Source organism: Clarias gariepinus, chromosome 11 (genome assembly GCF_024256425.1).
Source record: "Clarias gariepinus isolate MV-2021 ecotype Netherlands chromosome 11, CGAR_prim_01v2, whole genome shotgun sequence".
Lineage (NCBI taxonomy): Eukaryota > Metazoa > Chordata > Actinopteri > Siluriformes > Clariidae > Clarias > Clarias gariepinus.
This window is the reverse complement of record NC_071110.1, coordinates 8,402,504-8,412,016: the sequence shown is the minus strand read 5'-3', so window position 1 is coordinate 8,412,016 and position 9,513 is coordinate 8,402,504. Positions and strand designations below refer to the sequence as shown.

General features: G+C 34.4%; 1 pseudogene; it reads left to right on the top strand.

Annotated features, from left to right (window-relative positions):
* Nucleotides 1-8,079: 8,079 nt before the first annotated feature.
* Nucleotides 8,080-8,585, top strand: LOC128533287 (olfactory receptor 52N5-like; annotated as a pseudogene).
* The last annotated feature ends 928 nt before the right edge of the window (nucleotides 8,586-9,513 follow it).

Sequence of the window (9,513 nt, the reverse complement as noted above, 5' to 3'; positions counted from 1 at the left end):
AGCCATTATCCACAAATGGCAAAAACATGGAACAGTGGTGAACCTTCCCAGGAGTGGCCAGCCGTCCAAAATTACCCCAAGAGCGCAGAGACAACTCATCCGAGAGGCCACAAAAGACCCCAGGACAACATCTAAAGAACTGCAGGCCTCACTTGCCTCAATTAAGGTCAGTGTTCACGACTCCACCATAAGAAAGGGACTGGGCAAAAATGGCCTGCATGGCAGATTTCCAAGGCGCAAACCACTTTTAAGCAAAAAGAACATTAAGGCTCGTCTCAATTTTGCTAAAAAAAACATCTCAATGATTGCCAAGACTTTTGGGAAAATACCTTGTGGACCGACGAGACAAAAGTTTAACTTTTTGGAAGGTGCGTAAGTTTAACCTTTTTTTTACATCTGGCGTAAAAGTAACACAGCATTTCAGAAAAAGAACATCATACCAACAGTAAAATATGGTGGTGGTAGTGTGATGGTCTGGGGTTGTTTTGCTGCTTCAGGACCTGGAAGGCTTGCTGTGATAGATGGAACCATGAATTCTACTGTCTACCAAAAAATCCTGAAGGAGAATGTCCGGCCATCTGTTCGTCAACTTAAGCTGAAGCGATCTTGGGTGCTGCAGCAGGACAATGACCCAAAACACACCAGCAAATCCACCTCTGAATGGCTGAAGAAAAACAAAATGAAGACTTTGGAGTGGCCTAGTCAAAGTCCTGACCTGAATCCTATTAAGATGCTGTGGCATGACCCTAAAAAGGCGGTTCATGCTAGAAAACCCTAAGAATTCTAACAATTCTGCAAAGATGAGTGGGCCAAAATTCCTCCAGAGCGCTGTAAAAGACTCGTTGCAAGTTATCGCAAACGCTTGATTGCAGTTATTGCTGCTAAGGGTGGCCCAACCAGTTATTAGGTTCAGGGGGCAATTACTTTTTCACACAGGGCCATGTAGGTTTAGATTTTTTTTCTCCCTAAATAATAAAAACCATCATTTAAAAACTGCATTTTGTGTTTACTTTGACTAATAGTTAAATGTGTTTGATGATCAGAAACATTTTGTGTGACAAACATGCAAAAGAATAAGACATCAGGAAGGGGGCAAATCGTTTTTCACACCACTGTATATAACTAAAAGAATCTATATTATTCAATTTTAGTGACAACCAATTGTGTATATCAGACCAAGAAGACTTAACAAAAGGGCATGAAAAAAATAAATGATCAAAAGTTTCTGTCCCGGAAGAACAAAATATTTAGGAATCTACATCAACTTTTTTCTGTAAAGATACATCAATATTTTTCCTTACAATACGAGAGAAAAAGTCTGTTGTTTTCATTTAAAGACCAACCTCATGAATCTGTTATTGCAGTTTTCTTCTAATAAACTAACATCACCAATTAATAAAAAAAATTAAAAAAAAAAATGCAAAGAAGATGCAAGAAAATTGCATGCAACCTTGTAACATTCGAAAAAGACGAAAAGGGATTGCTTCGCAAACTTTATGTCCTTTTCTAGATATACTAACCCCATATTTTCTGATAAAATCATTGTATGATAATATTTGACCACTGGAACTCAATAAATCATAAACAAATTTTACGCCACAAGCTTGTTTGTAAATGTCAGATAACTTCACTGGAATTTTTGACATCTCAAAATCACATTTAAATAAAAAGTCAATACCTTCAACTTTGTTAAAATGTTATTAGGGATATGGTACCATACAGAGTAAGGCTGAAAAATGCACTCTTTGATTTGATTCTAAAAGATGCAATTACTTAGACCCCAATTTTCATAATCCATGACTAACTGAAATTTGCATAAGTGATGAGTTTTATTCCAAATTTATATACATATAAATTTTAACATTTTGGAATTAAATTATTTTATTGTTATGGGTTAAGTATAAATTGAATGACACGGATAAATAAGCTTTGATAAAACTTCTGTTTTAGAAAATAAGATTCGACCAAATGACCAAAGGATAAATTACGTGTAAGCCAATAATTCAAAGATTTCTGCACAGCTTTTACTTTAGGAGTAAGATTCAAACTCTCAATATCATGTGGGTTCTTTGAATTTAAAAGACCAAGATACTTTATCTAATTTTTTATTGGGATTTCAGCTATGTCTGAAAAGTCGCAACTACAGTATGAACAGCCAAATGTTGATGCCAGATGCTTTAGAAAATAAACTTATTTTATCGATTCCTATTAAAACCATATTTTCGTTTTTAAGAAACATGTTTCATCAGTGAATTGGCTAATTATAAATTTCCTCCCCAAAATTTCAATACCTTGTAGTGTATATCTGAGGAGTGCTAAAAAAATATTGCCAACGATCCTAGAGCTAAGATAAATAAAAGAGGGCTGAGACATTCCTGACGAATGGCGCGTTTAACTGAGAACCTTCTTGAAAATCCGCTTCTGAGAGATACACTGCTATTTATACCCTTTGAATAATATTGCAAAACTTCGTTCTGAAACAAAAAAGTTCTAATGTTTTGAACAGAAAGGGTGTTCTAAAGAATCAGATGCTTAAAAAAAAATCTAAGAATAACATAAAGGTATCATGAGAGTGATATATAATCAAGCATATCTAAAACTAAGTGAGTATGGTTATGAATGTGTCAATTACCTTTAAAAGTCCAGTCTTTAATCTGTTAGCATAAACAAGCGCAAAGAGTTTATAGTCACAACAAAGAAGTGTAAAGAGCCTCCAATTGTCCATTTTTCTTTGTTAGGTTTGGGTATCAACGTAATTGTGTATTATATGTAATATTATATAAATATTAAGACTATGATCATCAATTTTCTCTAGATCCTCACTTAAACTATTTTCAATATATAGTTTATTTATAACCTTTTTAGTCTGTCTGTTTTTTTTTTTCTAAGTTAAAGAAATATAAAGAATTATTTTCCCAATCTTCAATCCACCTTGTTTTTGATTGAATAAATACACCTTTGGCTCTTTTTATGTGAAACTCATCAAGCTGTAGCTGTAGCTGTTGAAGTTCAACATTATCTTCATCACTTGGCTGAGATTGCTTACATAAATTATTTATTTTACACATAATTTCCAATTGTTGCTTTCTTTTTCAATCTGCCATTTTTTTCCTCTTTAATTCTAACTCTCCTAATTTTATATTTAAGCCACTCCCACTGTTCACATTGAGGAGCTTATCCTTACTAATTAAGGATAAAATAGTTAATAGTTACAATTGCTTTTTAATAAATTAGGGTTAAATTTCCAGTGAAACACTTTAGGCTGTGAAGAATGGACATTGGTTGAGATATGCGCAATGATCAGTTAAAGGAGAAGGGCAAATGCTACAGTTGGAAGATAGATGACTTAAATTAGATGTTATTAACCAGTAGTCTAATCTGGAACGATGAGCTCATCCCATAGTACTGCTCTCTGTGTATTGTTTCTTATCTAGATTAAACCTACACCAAATATCAACCAAATCAAGTGAGTTTGACAAGTCAGATATTAAAGCATTGAAAGAGTACGAGTCAAATTGAGTTGGGAATCTGTCCTGCCATTCGCCTGGGACCACATAAGTCACCTGCAACAATACAGTAACTTTGTCTGTAGAATACATATTCTTCCAAGCATCAATCATGATACATAAATTATATATCAATCTCTTTTTTCTCGCCTGATTGTTAAAGCATACAGTGAAACCTCGGATTGCAAGTAACATGGTTTGCGAGTGTTCCGCAGGACAAGCAAATATTTTTAATACATTTTAACTTGGAAAACAAACAAGTCTTGGTTTACAAGTGCCAAGTACACTCCAAAAAAAGTTTTTTGCTGCAGTTCATTTAAAGAAGGCAGATAACGTTTAAATAATCCAATAAATACCTGTTTTATAAAAATACGTGAGTGAGTTTGGTTAACCCTACTTAAAAACTCTTCTCATCAAATTTACTAAGCTGTTTTATGTTATCTTAATGTGATTCTATTTCGTCCTGTTTGGCCCGTCTTATTTTGTGCACTGCGCATGTGCGGGTTTCGGCATTTACCTAAGGAAAACTTTGTGCTGAAAAGGACATCTTATGTTAGGTAAGATTCATATGTCTCTATAAAATATATCATAATGTTTCCTTTAAAAGTTGATAGGTGAATGGGTTGTGGTTTAATCTGAGTTAGTAAACATGTCTTCAGAACTACATTTCTGAATTTAACTTTTACCATGCTAAACATTTGACGGTTAGCATTGTTTAAACTAGCTTAGCTGTGTGGGTGTTAGTCACAGAAGCGCCAGACTGTTTGCACTGCACTGTTCCTGAAGCAACTGGTATCCTTCAAAATAGTGGTAAGCGATTGATATGTTAGTGGTAAAATCACATACGTTTCTTACAGTATATTGTATAAAGTATTGGTATGATCATGTTATGAATTACCTTGAGATTTGCGGTTAAAAAAAAAAAACACCTGTGTGGACGCGTGCGCGCACACTAGAGGAGGAGTGAGTGAGGGAGACAGCGCAAGGTGAGGGCGGCGGTACAGTATGAATTTTCTCCCGGCCAAATTGGAATTAAACATGTTGCTTACTAATACGCTAACATTATCAGTAAATTTGGGCTTTTTAAAAAACATAATAATAGTTACCTCTGAGTTATAACTATTTTGAACTGTTTTTTATTATTTTTGATGGTGTTAACGTGCAACATTTCCTATTTTTTTCACATAAAAATAGGTGTTTGAACTTAATGAAAATAGGCGAGAAATATAATGTGGTAGTATTTTTTTATAGATTTTATAGGGAAACTGATTGATAAAGAAAAAAAATCAATATTGGCACAACCCTAGTCAAATAATTAAAATTTATTCACATTTTTATAGCAATAATATTTATGCTATGTTTTTTCCCCTTTATTAATTTCCTTCAGGGCTTTGATGTGGCAGTGCAAATAATGTTATAGATTAGTATCCTTAAGGTCCCTCCTGCTCAAACATTACAGGTTAGACCATGGCCATTATGGCATGAAATACACTTTACATGAAAATACATTTTAAGCTCACAGTGCTTTGCTAACTTGATCTGAAGTGCTAACTGAGATAGCAGTGTACAGCACCTATAAGTTGATGTGAACTTTGTGTTGTAGTTGAGTGCTGAATTTAACAGGATTACCACCATTTCTTTGGTTTCCAGCTTGATCAGTACTTCACTCAGCTGATCAGAGTCTTCTAAAGGAAAGGGGGCATGGCAGCAAAGAATATCAGTACCAGACTATTCAGTATTTTTAATGCAATAATATTTATGCTATGTTTTTCTCCTTTATCCATTTCCTGTGAATCTTCCTAATGTAAGGTACAGTTGCGTTTATTTTTGGAATTACAGAATCTGGAAAATTTGCTTTGTTGAGTAGAACTGTGACTTAATAGAGCTAGTTAAAAGGATTTTTTTTTATTCATTTATATGCTGCTAATAGTTGTTTGACTGAAAATAAGGAACTGTACTGAATATGAAAAAAGGAAAATTACAGAATGTTTTGTAACAGCATTGAAAAAAAAAAAATAAAAGTGTTTGAAAGCAGTTTGCTTGTTTCTCCTGACATCTTGAATAAATGCATTTTTCCAATTGATTATTTGAAAGCATGTGTTTTACTTAAGTTGAACCGAGAAGAATAAAGTTAATTCAAATGTGAAATTTCAAGTATTTAGAATGTTGGTGTTTTGCATAAGTATAAAGTAACAGAATAAGGTAATTTAAATGTACACAGTAGGCTTTAAAGCTACACAACAAAATGTTTCTATTGTTACATGATTAGCTTTGGTTGATTTAACCTAACCCTGTTTATTTGTGTTTATTTAATCATACCACGTCCAGGTTATTCAAATCATTTTCGTGGAACTGGTTGAAGAAACAGTGTTGGGTTAGATCAACAAAAATTTTTTTTTGAGTGTATCATGTATCACGACATTCCACGAGCATCACGTGATCACAACTGAGCCAATGTTTTTTCTCTCCCTTGCACTGCGGAATTGTGGGTAATCGTCTACCCTGCTGGATCTTAGTGCAGACTAGACTGCGGTAGTCTAGTAGATGCTCTAACTGGTATAATCAACATCTGTGCATGCGTGTACTTTTTTACTATAAAACTGACCACGTGTGTGTGTGTAAAACATATTTTATTTTGTGTCTTTATGCGTGTGTGTACAGCGCGTGTGTAAAGCAAAATCAAGTCTCATTAGAAAGGTTTAAGATCCATTTTCTTTCTCTGTATCAGCCTGCTCTTTGTGTCTGTGTAAACGCGCGTCATTGGACAACGTGCCACATACACACGCAGACCCCTCCTACTTTTGGCTTTACATACACACATACACACCCCTTCTCCCTGCTCTACACAGAAACATTGCTTTGTTGCGATTCTTTTTAAAGGTAAAGTGCAGGTTAATTTGTTTTATTTTTACTTTACAGCAATGATTCCAGTAATGTGATGCTCAATCAAGTGTCATTAGAGAGGTTTCCTGTTAATTTTTTCAGATAAAATGGTGTTTTTCTGTTGTGTGCGCGTGTGTGAAAAGAGTGGAGAAAGGGTAACTGTGTAAGATGAGAAGGGGGAAAGGGGAGCTTACTTTAGATATACACACACACAGACAAAGCGCCTGCACGCACAAACAGAAACACTTATCTGTTGGGATTTTTTTTACTCTTTTTTTAAAGGTAAAGTGCAGGTTAATTTTTTTATTTTTACTTTATATTCTGTGTTAATTATTTTTATGTATAAATTTTTTGGGGATGTGGAATGAATAATTTGATTTGGTTTACGAGTGTTTTAAAATATGAGCCCGCTTTGCGAATGAATTATGCTTGTAATCCAAGGTTCAATTGTATATTCACCATATTGTAATTACAGTCATTAATATCTATAACAATCATAAGCCAATAGCCATCAACATCCTGCTTATAATCAGTAACCTAACTCCCAGTCTATTTAAAAAAATTGCCACGCCTGCTGAGTGTGAAGTACCGTGAGAGAAAAACATGTCACCACTGCCCCTTCGGGATTTCCAAAAACTCCTGTAGAAAAAAAAAGCTAAGCTCTGACTGCGCCTAGTACAAATTGTTGAATCCAATCTCCAACTCACGGTGTCGAGTCAAGAGTTGTATGCCAGAGGGTTTACATATGCAACACGTTAAGTAAGACTTTGTTTAGATACACTAGTTAGGAGCAAGAGCTAATTGCTGAAGTTAGGTTTTGGTTAGTCAGTGTAGTTAGCGGGCATCCTACGACCAGATTTTGTTTTCAATTTGTTTATTAGGTTAGATTGACGGCCACTCATGAATTAGAAGGTGTTTTGTTTAATTTATTTGTTTTAAGCTCTGCTCATGGTTTACACCGTTGAATGTGTTCTTTAATCCTTTTGTATATATTTTCGTGAATATTATTTCCCTCTCTGTCTGAGCTATTGGGTTTCCACTGTAACTTTGGATCAATTGGGTGTGTTTTTTTTGTGCTTTAATTACTAAAGTTTGCTGAAGTTAATTGCTACTCTTAAGTTTGCCACATTCTTGTACACAATCAAAATGTACTCTTCTAGTAGTAATCAATGACCGACTTAATTATATTAATAGCCTTTTTTTTTTTTTCTTTTTTCTTATGTTGGCTTCCTACCTTGGCTAGACACCAAGAGCAAGCATAACAATTGCATAGACATCCGTGACAGAAACAAATCATTAAAGTTTTAATTTTTTATGGGAAAATTTGCTTTGAGATACAAGCAAGCTTCCGGGAACAAATTATGCTCGCAATCCAAGCTGTACAGTGATCTGCACATTAATCTTTGAAGATTCAGTTTTGATAGTCTTCTTTTCTTTTTTTGGCCTAAACTATACTGCCACACTTTTATTACTGCTTCTTAAGCATTGTGGCAGCTTGTAGGTGCATTAGCGTCACTTCTGTGTCGTCTGTACAAGGTAAACTATCAAATTGATTGGCTCTGTTGAGTGATGCATATAGCTATGTCCACCTTAAGAGGAAAAAGGGCTAAATAGGAACAAAAAGTGCTACATGCTGTGACAAGCTGGTATATAACTGCTAATATCTTCACTTCTCCCTAACATTTTGATAATAGCACTGGCTTGGGGACTTGACATTGTCTTGATAGTTGCATTGTATGCAATTCAGGCAAGACTTCCAAAATGTAAAACAATAATTTGTATTGTAGCAATAATACACTGTTACGACTTTCATGTGGTGGTGACCTTACTGTGAATTATGTTTATGGATTAGCTATAACAGGGGTTGTGCAGAGCATTAGTGTGACTATTCTGTTATTCTCTTATGTACAAATTCTTAAAGTCTGTCTTTCCCATACACAAATTGATGCTAGACGTAAGGCTGTAAACACATGTTTTGCACAGATAATTACTTTTATTCTGTATGAAATAGTTGCACTCTTTACTGTACTTTCATATCGTTTTCAAAATATACCACTCGTTGCACAAGAAATGTGTGGTATGCTGATTTTTACAATTCTTCCAGTTTTGAATCCAATTATATATGGAATGAAAATGAAAGACATTAGAAATTCATTCGTCATAGTTTTGAAAAAAAAATGTGGACAATTATTTTAAAAGGTATTTTAAAGAATGTTGCACTCAGTTCCATTCCGTATGCTCTGTTAAAATATAACCATTTTATGCCTTTTTAAAATGTCGCATTTAACAAAAACACCTAAACGAAAAATTTCCCTTTATATTCGATAGATTTTATATACTTACCTCCTATAACTGACTTTGAATGTGCTATACCAGAGAAGTTTCATGAAAAATATCAGCCTTGCATATGCTGTATACTTTAGCCAATAGGATCGGTTCTTGTTGTATATTAAACAAGTTTTAAATGCAATAGAATGTATAAATATCTACATAAGTATTGGGTTTGTCATTTACATAGCATACATTTTACACTGGCATCTGTACAGCAATGTAAATGTTTTTGGGGGAAGTGGCGCCTCAAGCATTTAAGGCTCTTTGTTAATGGTTGCAAGGTCGGGGTTTAAGTACCACCAATGCCAAGCTATTACTGTTGAGCCCTTAAGCAAGGCTCTTACCCTATATGCTCCAGGGGTTGCTATACCTGTGACCCCAGTTTGCCAACTGGGATATACGAAAAAATAATTTCACTCTGCTATAATGAACATGTGACAAATAATTGAATCTTAAAATGTTTCTTTTTTGTGTATGTTGTCTCTATGAGGACAATGGATGTGCAAGATTTTATTTGATTTTTTTTTACAGATATTTCATACTGTATAATATGGTGTGAACAGCAGATGACAATACGATCCACTAGTCAGTCAATGTCCAGAATGGAATAATAAACGTCCATGTAACAACATGGATTATTATTTCTGTCAGAGGATCACACAATGCCAGAGGGTAATCTAAAGCACAAGACCTGAAAACAAAGCTATGTGTTTTAATGATAATTACGAGGTCTTGTCACACTTGCTCACAAAATTCACTACTGACATGTTTGGATATATTAACAGTGGGTAAC